The sequence below is a fragment of the Petaurus breviceps genome, unplaced genomic scaffold (assembly GCF_028583685.1).
Source record: "Petaurus breviceps papuanus isolate PSGF00001 unplaced genomic scaffold, PetGlider_PUasm1.0 90626, whole genome shotgun sequence".
NCBI lineage: Eukaryota > Metazoa > Chordata > Mammalia > Diprotodontia > Petauridae > Petaurus > Petaurus breviceps.
In genome coordinates this window covers 2,397,659-2,413,047 of record NW_027187290.1, presented here as the reverse complement: position 1 = coordinate 2,413,047, position 15,389 = coordinate 2,397,659, and the positions used below count along the sequence as shown (strand labels likewise).

At 39.9% G+C, this 15,389-nt stretch overlaps 1 long non-coding RNA gene across 1 annotated transcript in view; it reads left to right on the top strand.

Moving 5' to 3' along the window:
• The window catches only part of LOC138143069 (uncharacterized), a 122,405-nt gene extending 108,589 nt beyond the window's left edge, over positions 1–13,816 (top strand). Inside the window, exons 2-3 of the long non-coding RNA XR_011163597.1 lie at positions 13,358–13,570; positions 13,698–13,816. This is a non-coding gene — a long non-coding RNA (uncharacterized lncRNA). The remainder of the gene's footprint in view (positions 1–13,357; positions 13,571–13,697) is intronic.
• Positions 13,817–15,389: the final 1,573 nt, after the last annotated feature.

Sequence of the window (15,389 nt, the reverse complement as noted above, 5' to 3'; positions counted from 1 at the left end):
ATCTGTGTAACTTTTGGAAAAATCACTCCCTCTCTCTGGGCCTCAGTTCTGTAAAATTATGGGCTTGGATTAGATGACCTATAAGGCCTGCCTAGCCCTACACCTATAAGCTTGTGAATGCTCTAGTTTTAAATGCTTTGATTTCAGCCTCCATGATTGACTGAACATATGTGACCAACAATTTCCCTTGCTAAGTTTTTCAGTCATGGCAACTCATTTTTATGCTTTAATTTTATCTATCTATCCATCCATATATCTATTTTTAAATTTGATTTTTAATAAAATTTTGATTTTCAAATTCTCTCTCCCCCCTGCCCTCACCTACCAATTGGAAAGGCAGACAATATCATATCAGTTATACACGTGAAGTCACATAAAACATTTCCATATTAGATGCATGGCAACTCTTAAAGACTAAATATTTAGAGGGATTGTATTCTCTGTCAGTGGAGAGAATACCTCACCAATGAAACTGCAGTTACTTGAAATAGCTGTGTCTCCCACCTAGAAAATGGGGATGCAGAGTGTTGGAAACTCCCTTCCAGTTGGGAAACTGCTGATCTGGTGGCTCTTCAGGCTTTTGCTTAACTCCTTATGTGGCCCACACTTTGTTACATACCTCAAGAAGATTAAAGACCAAACCATAGATCCCATATATACCAAAATATCTCTAATAGTACTTCTGTGCCAACCAAGAATGGGAAATAAAGGAGTTGGCCATCACTGGAAAATGGCAAAAAAAAGCTATGACATGAATGCAATAGAATATTATGGTGATCTAGGAATGATGATCATGAAGAATTCCAAGAAACACTGAGATATTTGCCTGAAGTTATGTAGAACAAAATATTCAGAACCATAAAAAGTTACATCATAAAGACAACTATACACACACACACACACATATATAACTTTAAAAGGAAGTCAAATTCTATGGAATTGTAAAACTATCAGTGGTCCTTGGGAATAGCTACTAAAACAACTTCATTGCTCTCAGCAGAGGTGGAGGACTGCTGGACCAGAGTGGTGTATATTTGGGGGTTTTTTGTTGTTGTTTTTGCTTTTTGGAGGGCAATTGGGGTTAAGTGACTTGCCCAAGGTCACATGGCTATTTTTTGTGTTAAGTGTCTGAGGCTGGATTTGAACTCAGGTCCTCCTGACTCCAGGGTCGGTGCTCTATTCACTGCGCCACCTAGCCGCCCCTTATGGTGTATATTTTGTAAGATATGATCACTTTATCAAGTGGTTCAGCTTAACTGTTTGCTTTTTCTTACAAGGGAGTGTTCAGTTTAGGGTGTGAGTGGGGGCATTTGGACCTGGAGTTTGTATCTGGAAAAAACTCTGATATGAAAGCAAAAGGCATAAGTGTCCTTCCGAATAACTATGGAATGTGTAAAGTATTTGGCATTCCATCTACCCACAAATAACTCTTATATGAGTACAAAATACTCTTTGCTGAAATATAGATATACTTAAATAATTAGAGAATTCCTAATTGATCATGGTCGGTCCATGCCAATATAACAAAAAAATGGCAACCACCTAAATTAATTTACTATTTCTGTGCCATTCCAAACAAACTGCCAAAGGGTTATTTTATAGAGTTAGAAGCAAAATAACTAAATATCTGGAGGAGGAAAGGTAAAAAAATCTCAAGAAAATAATGAAGAAAATGAGAAAGGACGAAGCCAGGAGAATCAGACCTCAAAGTCTACTACAAAGCACTAATGGCAATAATAATGATGATGGTAACAATAATAGCAACAGCAATAGTAGTGATCATTTATGTAATCATTTAAAGTTTATAAAACATTTTTTTGCTTTTTTGGTGGGTAATTGGGGTTAAGTGACTTGCCCAAGGTCACATGGCTATTTTTTGTGTGAAGTGTCTGAGGCCAGATTTGAACCCAGGTCCTCCTGACTTAAGGGCTGGTGCTCTATTCACTGCGCCACCTAGCCACCCCTTTATAAAATATTTTTTCAAATATGATCTTATTTTATCCTCACACGATACTATTGGAAGGTAGGTGCTGTTATCAGCCTCATTTTATGCATGATAAACTCAGGCTGGGAGAAGTTCAGTAACTTACCCAGGATCACATAGCTAATACGTGTCTGTCACCTAATTATACTCAAGGCTTACTGGCTCCAAGTCCAGTACTTTATCCATTGTACCATCTAGCTATCTAGTAATCATCAAAATTATTGGATAATGGTTAATTTTTTGGAGTTGATAAGTGGAACAGATTAGGTCCACAACCTACAGAACCAAACAAGACTAACAAAGTCATATTTAATAACCCCAAAGATCCTAGCTACTGCTGTAAGGAATCACTGTTAGAGAAAAACTGTTGTGATAATTGGAAAGTAGTTTGGTAGAAATCCAGTTTAGAGTTAGAAAAGGATCTCCCACCATAGGCACAGGCTCCCGAGGCAGCCTTTGGACCTAGCTATAAAAGGTCACATCATTAACGAATTAGAAGAACATGGAAGGAAAGAGAGAGTTTTTACAACTACATATAGGAAAAGAGACCTTAACCAAATAAGGGATAGGCAGAATCACAAGAGAAAAAATAGACAATTTTGATTTCATAAAATTGAAAAGTGTTCACAGAAATTAAGCCAACGGAGTTCAAATTGGGAAGGAAAAATCAGTTTACTAGGGAAGAAAATAATCTTTGCAGCAATTTTCTGTGAGAAAAGCCTTGTGGCAGGTGAAAGATGAAATGACTAAGGAAACAAAGAACTATAGACTAGATCCATAATTGAATACAAAGGGGACTGAGCTAGTTCCAGAATTAAGTCACAAGATCGAGTCAGTGTGATCCACCCAATTCCCACTATCACTCACTGTACTAATTTCCCCAATTCCCTCAGTCTCATACTCAATATACACAGCAAACTGGCTCATATATATATATGAACAAGAGGGAAATGTTCTTGGATTTGGTTTAACCTGGCCAGTGGAGTAGATAGAATTGTAAGTTCTGAATAGTCAGGGTTGCATTGTATACCTCTTAGGAACAGGTAGTCATAGTAACATGGTGTACAGATCAAGGGAGGTGATAAGCTCAATGTCCTCTGGCCCGGCAGATCACATTTGAAATATTGTGCTCAGTTCTGGGCACTGTATTTGATGGAGGATTTAGACTAACTGGGCGTGTTCAGAGGAGAGTGGCTATGATGATGTAGGGTCTAGAGACAGTTAAAAATTTTTTTTATTTAAAAAAAATTTTACTTTTATTTTTTTGAATTTAATTTGTTATTATTATTTATTTATTAGTATTATTATTATTTTACAGTTAAGAATTTTTTAAAGGAACTTGGAGATGTTTTGCCTGGATAAGACCATAGAGGGCACACAACAGTCCTTTATCTACTTGAAGGCAGCTGTTGGCTATTGTGTGGAAGGTAAAGACTTGTTCTGCAGGATGAAGAGCAAGGGGCAGGCACTGCTGAGAAGCAAATTTTCATTCCTCATAAAGGACCTTTATAATAATTAGAGTGGTAAAAATTGTAACCGACTTCCTTCTCACTGGGGATCTTCCAGCCAATGTTGACTGACTCCTCAGGGATCTCTGCAGGTGTGGTTAAATTCAATGATGGACAAGGTCCCTTTCAACTCAAGATTCTAGCTGCCAAGATTCAGCAACTAATATTAACAACAAGAATCCTTTGTTCTGGGACAACACTTGATGGTTTGTAATGTGATTCTGTTGTTAAAAACGGCCAATGGGGGCTGTGGATCTGTGTTATCATTCGAGAAGTAATCATATTACCTCATAATATCTCTTTTTCCATAGTGTCACCATCTCAGAAATGAGGGAATGAAAGCTTAGAGAGGTGCACTCCATGTCTAAGATCACTCAATTAGTAGTTGGTAGAGTTGGGAATCAGCCCTTCCCCTCCCCATCTTTGTACTCCAGTATTTGCTTTGCCATGCTATCCTGATCCTTGTTTCCAGCTTGCGCTTGGGATAGTGATGTTCATTTATCCCCCTGCCCCAGTTACATGCAATATCTGTTCTAATTATAGGACTGTAGATTTCAAGCTGAGAGGTACCTTAGAGAGTATCTTGTCAAACCCCCTCACTTTACAGATAAAGAAAATGAGACCCAGAAAAGGAAAAAGACTGTGCCCAAGCTTCAAAGATAGCAGACCCATGTTTTCTGAGTCCAAGTGTAACCATTTTTCATCTGTATCATGCTGCTCCATTGAATTTATTGGGTTTTATAAAAGTTAATGAAAGCATTCTTCAGTCAAGTCTTCAGAGCATTTGTTCTTAGGGAAGTCTCTTGTCCCTCTCTGACCTCTCTTATAAACATGATCATGTTCTCAGTTTTATTACACACACACACACACACACACACACACACACACACATCTTTGTAAGCTCCTTGAACCTAGGGACTGCCATCTTTTTTCAACTCTGTATGTCCTCCAGTAACTAACGTAGTGCCTTGGACATTTTTTTTGTCTGGTCTGGCCTTTTGATTTTGTTGTCATGCGCAAGAAACTGTGAAGAAACTCTTCTTACTAACACTCATCGTCAGCCCCTTTGTTACTTTCTGTCCTAGAGAAATGCTCGGGGCTTCTGGGAATGTTACTGACCTGTCTGTGGTCACACAGTCACTAAGTATCAGAAGCAGTACTAGGACTCAAGTCTGCTTGACTCTAAGGCCAACCCTCATTCTTTTCTCCCATAATGCCCCTCTGCCTTGCTCAGAATAAGTGCTTAATTAATGAACATTTATTGAGCTATATTCAATCCTCTTCCCTAAAATGGCTGTTCCTTAGTTCACTATCTGGGGAGCTGTTTATGCAGCCTGCTACAATCTGTGCTCTGCTGAGCTAGGCCTGTGTAGAGAAGGATTTCAGGCAAGGTAATGTAGACAGCATCTCATAAATCTCTCTGATACTAGTAAACTAGCAAAGTTGCTAGACTAGGTCGATGAGGAAACGACCATGCTGTTTCCCTTAGTTCTCAGAATTAGAGAGCTTGAATGAATCTTAGAAATCATTTATTCTAACGCCATTATTTTACAGAAGAAGAAAGTGAGTTTCAGACAAGGGAAATGGTCCCCAAAGAGCTCCAGCGCCCCTGGCTACCAGTGCACAGCTCTTTTCCAGTGAAAAAAAATAATGTGGAATCTGCTTTTGTAAAACCACAGCTGATGTGTTTCATAGCTAGGAAGATGCTTGGACAGTACTGTTGCTCTGGAGACAATCCATGGTTCGATGTTTGCTGCAGTAACACGTGACAAAGCTGAAAGTCACCATTGGCTGATGGCTTTGTTTTGGTTCCAGGGATCAGCAATGGTTTCTTGCTGAAGCATTGATCAAACTGGATAGACTTAAGTGAATCAGTCATTAAGGCGGTCAGTTATGCAGCAATTTACCTGAGAACAGTCAGAATGATAAAATAGAAAAATATTCGTGCCAAACCGCTGTGAAAGAAAGGCTTTCCCAATGCACACACACAGACACACATAAATTGTGAGTATATGTGTATATCTGTGTATATATCTCAACCCACGTAGAATTTGCCAGCTAACACATGGCTGGCTAGTATATAGAATGTGGCAACAGTTTTTCATTTTATATTGCCAGAAATGAACTTTGATGTCTGTAACATTTCACAGGTGCAGCTGGAATAGAAATCTTCCTCAGGCCTATCAGTCTGATGCACTGGGATGACTGGGAAATCATGGAGGACCTCTCTTAAAGCTTCCTCTTCACCACTTAAAAAAACACATTATATTGATAACTTCTGTCATTATATTGCAGGCATTTCTGGGCAGGGGGAGACCTCTCCCTGTCACCTCCAGATTGAATCCTCCTTTGTAGAACAGAGAAACAGGCCAGAAATAGTCAGGGCAATGACTGCATCTGACAATGTATATATTATTCCCTAGCAATCATTTACCTCTCTGTACTGAAGAGTTTCATTATCTGTTTCCAGGACCATCATTTTTTACTTTGTGTTGTTTTTCCCCCAGTTCTTCACTATTTAGCTTTCTTTTTGTGGTGTTTTCACTTACTTTATTATAGTATTTATGTAAATATGTATACATCTGTATATTTACAGAGTGTCCCAAAAATTTTAGTGCAGTTTTAAGCCTCAAGATTTTTGGAGCACCTAGTCTTTCTGTCTTTGTATCATTCTATATTTTTATTTATCTATCTATCCACCCCTCCATTCCTTTGTTTGCATCTTTTACTTCTTTGGGGTTTGTGCCTAATAGTGTAACCACTGGGTCAAAGGGAGAACACTGAAGTTGCTTTTCTTAACTAATTCTAAATTAGTATCCAAAATGGTTGGACTAATTCATAGTCCCCCTACCAGTATATTAGGGTTCCTGCCTTTAAAGGGCCTCTCCATTGTTGTCTATTTCCCTTTTCTGTTGTCTTTGCTAATTTGTAGGCTACGGGGGTGAAACCTCAGAGTTGTTGTAATTTTCATTTTTCTTATCGTTGGTGATCTGAAGCATGTGATCATAATTTACAGTTTGCAATCCTTCTGAAAATTGTCGCTTTCCTTCGATCCTATTATCTTTAGAGTAATGGCTTGTGATGTTATATAGTTGTTTGAATTCTCTGTATATCTTAGATCCATCAAGAAGCATGCATTAGGCATCTACTATATTCCAGGTTAAGCACTAGGTATACAAAGACCAAAAAAAAGATGAAACTTTCTGCCCTCAAGGAGTTTACATCCTATTGGCAAAATGACACATAAATATATATGTATATAAACACAAAAGGGAATTTGGGGAAAGGCACTATCATTTGGGAGGGGAGGCAAGAGTAGGAGTTGGTATTTGAGGTGAACGTTGAAGGAAGTTACAGATTCTGAGTTGGAGGTGAAGGTAGGAGTGTGTTCTAGGCATAGGGGACATATAAAGGGGCCTCTTCCTGCCTGCAAAGTTCTATGGTATATGGCTCCTCTGTGGTGGAAGACTGAAGCTAGCACTGTTCCTATGGTCTCCTTCTTCTACCACAATCTTCTTCCCTGGGTTCCATGTTCTTCTTAAGACCACCTCCTTCACTTCCAGAGCCTTGAGCCTCAGGCTTATCTGATGAATGGACCTCTACCTTTTTGGGGAAAGTAGGTATCCCACCTTGGACACTGCCTAGCGTTGAATTCTAAAAGCCTGTGTTAAAATTGTAGCTGCCATAAAACTTGTAAGTAATCATTAGGGGATGACAAGGGTGCTGAGACTTGGGGCACCAGAAGCAATGGGCTGAAAAGCTAGTAGTCTTCCATTGTTTTTTATCTTGTATGTAGCAGATATTTTTTGCATAATTGTAGGGTATTTTTCATATTTATTCAGCACACAGAAGGGGAACTCAGTCCTGGGTTATTTTTTCATTGCTCTTTCTTCCCAGGATTCCCCCCTATGGATGCTTTTCCAGAGCTCAGTGATCAGCACACAAAAGCTCCTGGCTTATTGCTCAAAGACTCTTAATGATGTCAAGGTCTATTGGGCTGGAAGCAGTTCCCAGGAGTAAGTTGGCACCAGCTTCCCAATTCATTGTGGCATCTTTCATCTAGGCTCCTAAAAGAGGGTAAATTAGCAAGAATGCTTTCTCTTTGACAACATGGAAGGCAAGCTGAAGGAAGTGGACGTGTTTGACCTAGAGAAGAGAAGACCTAGGGGATATGGTAGCTGCCTTCAAGTATTTCAAAGGATGGCACATGAAAGAAAGATTAGACATGGTACAGTGAAAAAAGCACTGGATTTTGGGAAGAGGACTTGAGTTTGCTACTTACTGCCTTGTGACCTTGGGTCAGTTTTTTTTAACCACTCTGGGCCTCATTTTCTTCCTTTATAAAATGAGGAGAGTAGAGTTAGTGGGATCTCAAAGTTCTTTTAAGTTTTCATTCTACAATGCTGTCATCTATGATTCTTTGAACTAGGTCCAATGGGTAAAAGTTGCAAAGCAGATTTTGATTTGATATAAGGAAAAGCTTGCTGATATTCCCAAAATAGAATAAACTTATGTTGCAGGTAACAAGTTGGAATTCTTCAAATAGTACCTAGATGTCCATGTGTAGATTATGTTGTAGAATGATTTCTTGATCAGATGAGTTGGACCAAACAATTTCTAAGTCTGAGATTCAGGGTTAAACCTTGTTTTATTCTTCTAGTGTTGGGAAGTAAAATAAAGTAAAATAAAATCTGATGGTGGCCAATATGATGTACCATCATAGAGTAAGTGATTTTCTATATGTTTCTCTAGTCAGCCGAAGCTACTCTGTAGTTACTAAAGAACAGATAATTTAGTGGCATCTAGTGCTCTGGGAGATTCAACATCACCCCCCACCCCCCGATAGCTCCTAGATGGTATACTAGGGAGCTAGCATGCTAAAGTTAAAAGACCATTGGTCTCAGTGTCAAAAGACCTGAGTTCAATTTAGAGCTAGAAGGGACATTGAAGGTACTCTAGACCAAACCGCTTATTTTATAGTGAAGGACACTGAGGCCCAGAGAAGTTAAAGCACTGACTGCAACCAGTAGTCAGGGATCTAAATCCTCCCTCTCTTACATACTGCGTGTGTGACTTTGGGCAAATCCCTCCCTGGACCTACGTGTCCTTATCTGTGAAATGAGAAAGTCGGACTAGATGGCCTAGGTCCTTTCCATCACTAATTTGAACACTGAATCTAAGACCACCATATGTATGATATGTTGCATGGATCATATCCATGGTGGCATGCTGTGACTTAGACCATATTGCTCTTCTGGGGACATATGCTCGACAATATTGCTTGGTAGCCTGACTGAGAAGGAGTGTGCCCACACCATGCTAGTCAGAAAGTGTCTGTGCTTCTGTAGTTGACACTCTTTTTTTTCCCTAGCTAGTGGAGACATTTATTTACATTCACATAGCGTCTTTATACTTGAGAGGCATATCCGCTGAAACTTGGGACATTCAGTATTAGTTACACTCGATAACGAGGAAATTTGACATGCTTCTGGGTCAAATCTATATTTTGATGAGTGACATTGTATTTTTCCCCATGCATTGTAATGTAGCCTCTCAGGAAAAAAATCACCTTAACTTGATTAGGACTTTGACTTGAAGGAACACCAACATAGAAGGAAATTCTATCACGTCAGGTTTAATATATTGTTTTACATGGTCTGATTTCATTAAGTTTCCTTTTTCATATCTTCCTAGTACTTCTCAAAGTCCTGTTCTAAGTGGCTATTTCTCTTTTTCCTTGTTTGACTTATTCCTGGGCCCCAACTCTGTCATATTAACTAAAAATTACTAATTTATCATATCTAAAGTTCAGAATGGTGTAGTGTGCCATGCTGATGATATAGATGGAGAGTTTATCTGAGCAGAGAAAGGGGAAGGGAGCAAGCATTTTAAAAATATCTATGAGCCACCGCCTAGCTGCCCAGAGAAGGAAAAGGCTTGCTACGATGGGCTTGCAATGCTGCCTTTTTTTGTTTGGTCTGTGACAGTTGAGACTTAGACTAAGGTAGTATAGCCTGCTTCCATCACAAAGCATATCCCACCTTGGAGCCTTTGCACAAGTGTTTGCCTAGGCCTAGAATTCACTCCTCACCTCAGCCTCTTAGCTTCCTTCAAAGCACCATGACATACTTGGTCCCAAAGAAGAGCTACAAGAAAACCCCCTGCTGGGTTCCTGTATAGAGTTTAGGGTCTGTGGATGTGAAACATTAGCTAGAACATCAGGTTTTTTCTCTGTGTTGATCATTTGCTGATATTTTTCTTCCTCTTTTTTGAAAGTTCTTTGTTATAAGTGATGCTTCTCTGGGAGGAGTCAGGGAGATGGGTCAAGGGGACATTAAAGAGATTGAGATAATTGAATGAACTTATTGCTGATTAGGGAATTCATAGTTTATAAAACATTCAGAAGCCAAATGGAGGGAATGCCATAGATTTGATGATTACTCAAAGCTTAGATCCTTCTCTTATAGAGTGTCTTGCCTTTGGTGAATACCGACATGCTCATAGAACCAGAGACAGGGCCCACCATGCCTCTTCTGACTCAACCATCCACCCTGACTCATGGCTCAGCATACATTCCCTTCATTCTATCCCCTTTCCCCAGATCTTGAAGCTCTGGTTTGATGGGGGTCGTTTTCCAGAAAGCCCTCTACCAATCCCGGGACGAGCACATTGTACACCGTGTCACATGTCTTTTCCTCTTTCCTATATTCTTATCATTCTACTAGATCTTGGAAGGAGTTTCATTTGCACTCCACAAATCAGAGAGCCAAAGGAATACTTTCTGCCTATTCATTGTTAGCAGTATTGGGTGAGGATATGAGAGAAATTATTCATGCATGTACTCTGTTGTCACATGTTGGGCCATCAGAGGAGACCTTCAATTGCTGGGGCAAAACAATATCTATTGGGGTCTTAAGTCAGTGCCAAATGAGTACCATAGAACTGCAAAGTAGGGAAAGATCAAAATGGCCGTCATGCACGTAGAATCATCCCTTTTAAGGCCTGCTTTGTTTTTCATCTAATTTTCTACTTTGTCCATGTTGTTGATTATAAAGAGATTTTCAAACCACGTAAAATTTGAGGTTTAATGAACATCTGGAGTAATTCTTCTTCATTTTGTCCTTGGCCGAAACAAACTGCATTTTGATAAGCCCTCTTCCTTTAATTTGGAGCCTGACAAATTGTATAAAGGAAATTCGGTTGGTGTTTCTGAGTTGTTTATCCTTAATCAAAATGTTCTTTCATAAAGACTACTTAATATACGTCTGATGAGTCCTTTAGAAAAGAGGTGCTGAGCCCTTAGGTATCATTCCAGATTAAGTTAAACCTTGGAGCTGAATCTGGTTAACTGAGACAAAGAACTGGTCCATGATCTCAATTTCTTCGAACTTGATCAGAGGACATTTTGAGCAACTTGGGGAGAAAGGAAAGAGGTGCTATTATGGTTTAAAAAAGAATTTTAGCATTTTGAAAAAACAAAGTGCATTATGAATGAATATCAGGCATGATTAATAGCAGTGTATTTGATAGTATGGACATCATATCTACTTAAAAATGGGTATAAGTCATTTTCAAATGGCATGTTGTAATAAAATCCTGGCAGACACTTATCTGAACTGGAATGATTGGCCCATTTGCATCCTGTCATCATATCGTTGTGTGACCTTGGCCAAATCCTTTGTTTTTTCTACATTGTAAATGGTGGGGAGTATTCAAAGAAGCAGATTTCTCCCATCTGCCCCTTCCTCTCCACTGCTACCCTAGCTCATACTCTCATGACCACTTTGTGGAACCAGTGTAATGGATGCCTATCTTTTTGACTCTCATCCTTCCCTCTTTACCTCCATCCAAATCCACTTGCCACATTACTGCCAAAGCCATGTTCTTAATTCACAACTCTTGTCAAAAAAAAAACAAACCCTACTGTAGCTCCCTACCATTTACTGAAGAAAGTTAAATTCCTTGGGGGCGGCTAGGTGGTGCAGTGAGTAGAGCACCGGCCCTGGAGTCAGGAGGACCTGGGTTGGGATCCGGCCTCAGACACTTCGCACACACACACACACAAACAACTAGCCGTGTGACCTTGGGCAAGTCACTTATCCCCAACTGCCCTACCCTCCCCCCTCCAAAAAGCAAAAAAAAAAACCCCAAAAACCAAAAATAAAACAAAAAGAAAGTTAAATTACTTAGTTGGTATTCAAGGCCTTCTACAATCTGGCTCCAATTTACTCACCAGATTTTCCCTGTACTGTTCACCTTTGCATATTCTTGACTTCTGCCAAATTGGACTCTCTTCTATTTCCCAAGCAATATGATGAATGGCATTGTTACAAAAAAAAGCCACCAGGAAAGCAGCAACTACTGGGTTTTGTGTCTATATTTCCTCAGTTCTTATCATAAGACTCTACTACCCAAATGCCCCTGAGGCACAAGTCTGACTGGTTCACTCCCCTGCTCATAAACTCTCAGTCATTTTCTTTTGCCTCTTGGATGAAAAGTTGCCTCTCCTGACCAATGTAAAACTCTTGCCTTGAACCTTAAATCCCATCCTCGCCCATGTCTTCTTATAAAATGGCTCCCTCTACTCTCTCAACATTTTCTCCCCTATTTACTGCCTCCTACCCTACTACCTACACACGTGCCCAAATCTCCCCTATTCCTTTAAAAACAAACCCTCTCATGACACTCACCTCTGCAAACTATCATTACTTACCTCCCTTCCTTTTAACAAATTCTTGGAAAGAGCTGCCTCGATTTCTTCTTCTGTCACTCACTTCCCAGTCTTACATTTTAGCTTCCTACTTCATAATTCACCTGAAATAGATCTCTCCTAAATTACCAGTGATATCAAATTGCCGAATCTAATGGCCTTTTCTCCACCTTCATCCTTCTTGATCTCTGTGAACCTTCCTCCTGTATTGGATAGTTTCTGGTTTTTTCTCTTGATTCTCCATGTATGGCCACTTCTCAGTCTTCTTTGTTGGATCGTTAGTTATCTCTCTCTTCCTCACTGTGGGTTTCTCCTAGGACTTAATTCTGGACCCTTTTCTCTCCCTACACCCTTAAAGTGAAAACTCCTGTGGGTTTGATGATCATGTGCAATGCCAAGATCTCTACATCCAGAACTCATCTCTCTCCCGAGCTCCAGTCCTATACCTCCAATTACCAGTTGTATATTTTAAGTTGTATATCCAGTTTGCATTCCAAATTCAGCATGTCTAGAACAGAGCTCACTATATATTTCCCCTAAACCCACCCCTCTTTGACCTTCACCATTTCTTTTGAGAACCCCACTATCTCCCTAGTCACCCAGGTTCACAACGTAGGAGTTACACTTGCTTATTTGGTCTCCACCCACTCACTCCCATATCCAATCAATTTGCAGGCTTTATTGAGTCTACTTTATAATATCTCTGGTATTTATGCCCTTCTTTCTGTTCACATGACCTCTACCTGAGATCAGGTCTTTATTACTGCTCACCTGGAATATTGCCCTGGGTTCCTAATTGATCTCCCTGCCTTAAAATATCTCTTCATTCTAAGCTGTCCTCCACAGTGCTTCCAAAGTGATTTCCCTAAAGCTTAGATCTGACCATGTCTCTCTCCTGCTCAGAAAGTTCCCTGTTGCCTGTAGTAGCAAATAAAAATCCCTAGATTTGACATTTAGTACCTTTCACCCTTTAGCTTTATTTAGCCTGCTTTTCTAGGCTTATTTACATGTTACTTTCTCTTATGCCCTCAATAGTCCTTCTAGCCTGGCCTCCTTATACACATGGCAGATGGTAATGTGCACTTGGATGGGAAACCCAATAAGTCTGCCCATCACTTAATGAGTGCTTTATCATTCATTCATGTTTTTGGGCAGGCCCTGCTGGTGGACAAGGCCCTGGGCCCAGAACTGAAGAGGAAGAGGAATATTGGATGGATTTCGTTTAGGAATCTCTTCTGTGTTTCCACTGTTCTGTGATCTCAGGCTGTTCCCTGACACCAGAGAACTTCATAATCCAGTCTTCTCCCAGTGACAGCATACAGCTGTTGATGGTGGGATGCCATGATCTCGGAAACATTGAAATTACAGGTGAGACAGAAGGCAATGAAGAATTGCATGGTGGGTGTAAGTCATTGGTTCAACAGTGACTTTATAGAAAAAGTGGCATGGTAGGCATCAATCAAGAAGCATTTATAAAGCGTGTGCTGTTTTGCAGGCACTGCACTAGGTGCTTAGAATTCATGGAGAAAGAATGAGATCATGGCTACTTGTAAGGAGCTTACATTTCAATGGGGGAAGACAAGTACATATGTAAGTAGAAACAAAGTGAATAAGTATGAGTATATACAAAGTAATTAAAAACAAGGTTATTTGGGACAGAGACACTAGAAGTTGGGGCAATTGGGGAAGACCTCATGGAAAAGAAAATGCCTGAGCTGAGTCTTTTTCAAAAAAAAGTATTTTATTTTCTCTAGTTACATGTAAAGATAATATTTTACATTAATTTAAAAATTATTTTGAGTTCCAAATTTTCTCTCTCCCTTTCTTCCCTCCCCTCTCCTTTCCCTGAAACAGTAAGTAATCTGGTGTACCTTATATATGTGCGATCACGGAAAATATATTTCCGTATTATTTGTGTTATGAAAGAAGAAACAGACCGTAAGAAAAAAGCCACATAAAAATAAAGAAAGTGAAAATAGTATTCTTTGATCTGTATTGAGACTCCATCAGTTCTTTCTCTGGATGTGAATAGAGTTTTTCTTCATGACTCCTTTGGAATTGTCTTGGATCATTGTATTGCTGTGAAGGGTTAAGTTATTCATTCTTGATCATTATGTAATGTTGCTGTTACTATGTACAATGTTATTTCTTGTTCTCTTTACTTTGGATCAGTTCATGGAAGTCTTCCCATGTTTTTCTGAGAGTGTCTTGCTTGTCATTTCTTATAGCACAATAGTATTCCATCACAATCACATACCACAGCTTGTTCAGCCATTCCCCAATTGATGGGCATCCCCTCAGTTTCCAATTTTTGAGCTTAGTCTTGAGAAAGAAAAGAAATTCTATGAGGTGAAGGTAAGAAAGGAGTGTGTTCTAGCCATGGAGAATGACTGCTGCCAAGGTAGGGAGATGGAAATGTATGAGGAACAGAGAGAAGTCCAGTTTGGCTGGATTGCACAGAGCAGAATGGGGAATAATATCCAATGAATATGGTAAGACAGGTTGGAGCCAGGTTGTGAAGGGATTTAAAAGCCAAATATGATCTCAGTGGCAGTAGGGAACTACTGGAATTGATTGAGTTGGGAGAAGCACACAGGCAGATCTGTGCTTTAGAAAAATGACATCGGGGCGGCCAGGTAGCACAGCGAGTAAGAGCACTGGCATGTGGATCGAATCCGGGCCCAGACACTTATTACCCACCCAGAAACACCTGGCCGTGTAACCTTGAGCAAGTTACTTAACCCCAATTGCTTAAAAAAAAAGAAAAATGACATCAGTAGGATGGACTTCAGTGGGGAGAGACTTGAGCCAGGGGAGACAAATTAAGAGGTGAGAGGTGATGAGTGACTTAACATGGTGGCCATGTGAAGGAAATGAAAGAGTTAGAGGAAAGCGAAGCCACGCGGGTAGAAATGACAGGATTTGTCAGCCAATTAGATGTGCGGGGTAAAGCAGAGCAAGGGTTCAAGAAGAATTCTATGAGAAAAAGAAAGTGGGCTCTTAATGCAGCAAGGTAAAGAAACAAGTTAATAGCCTGATCTGGTAATTACCTTGGTGAAACAGTTAGAAGAACCAGAAGCTTTAGAGAAAGGCACAGACAAGAAGCTAGAACCTGCCCAATGAGAAGCATCATCTGCACTGAGGAGACCACAGACTTACTGAGATGTACTCACACAGGTTGTTGAAT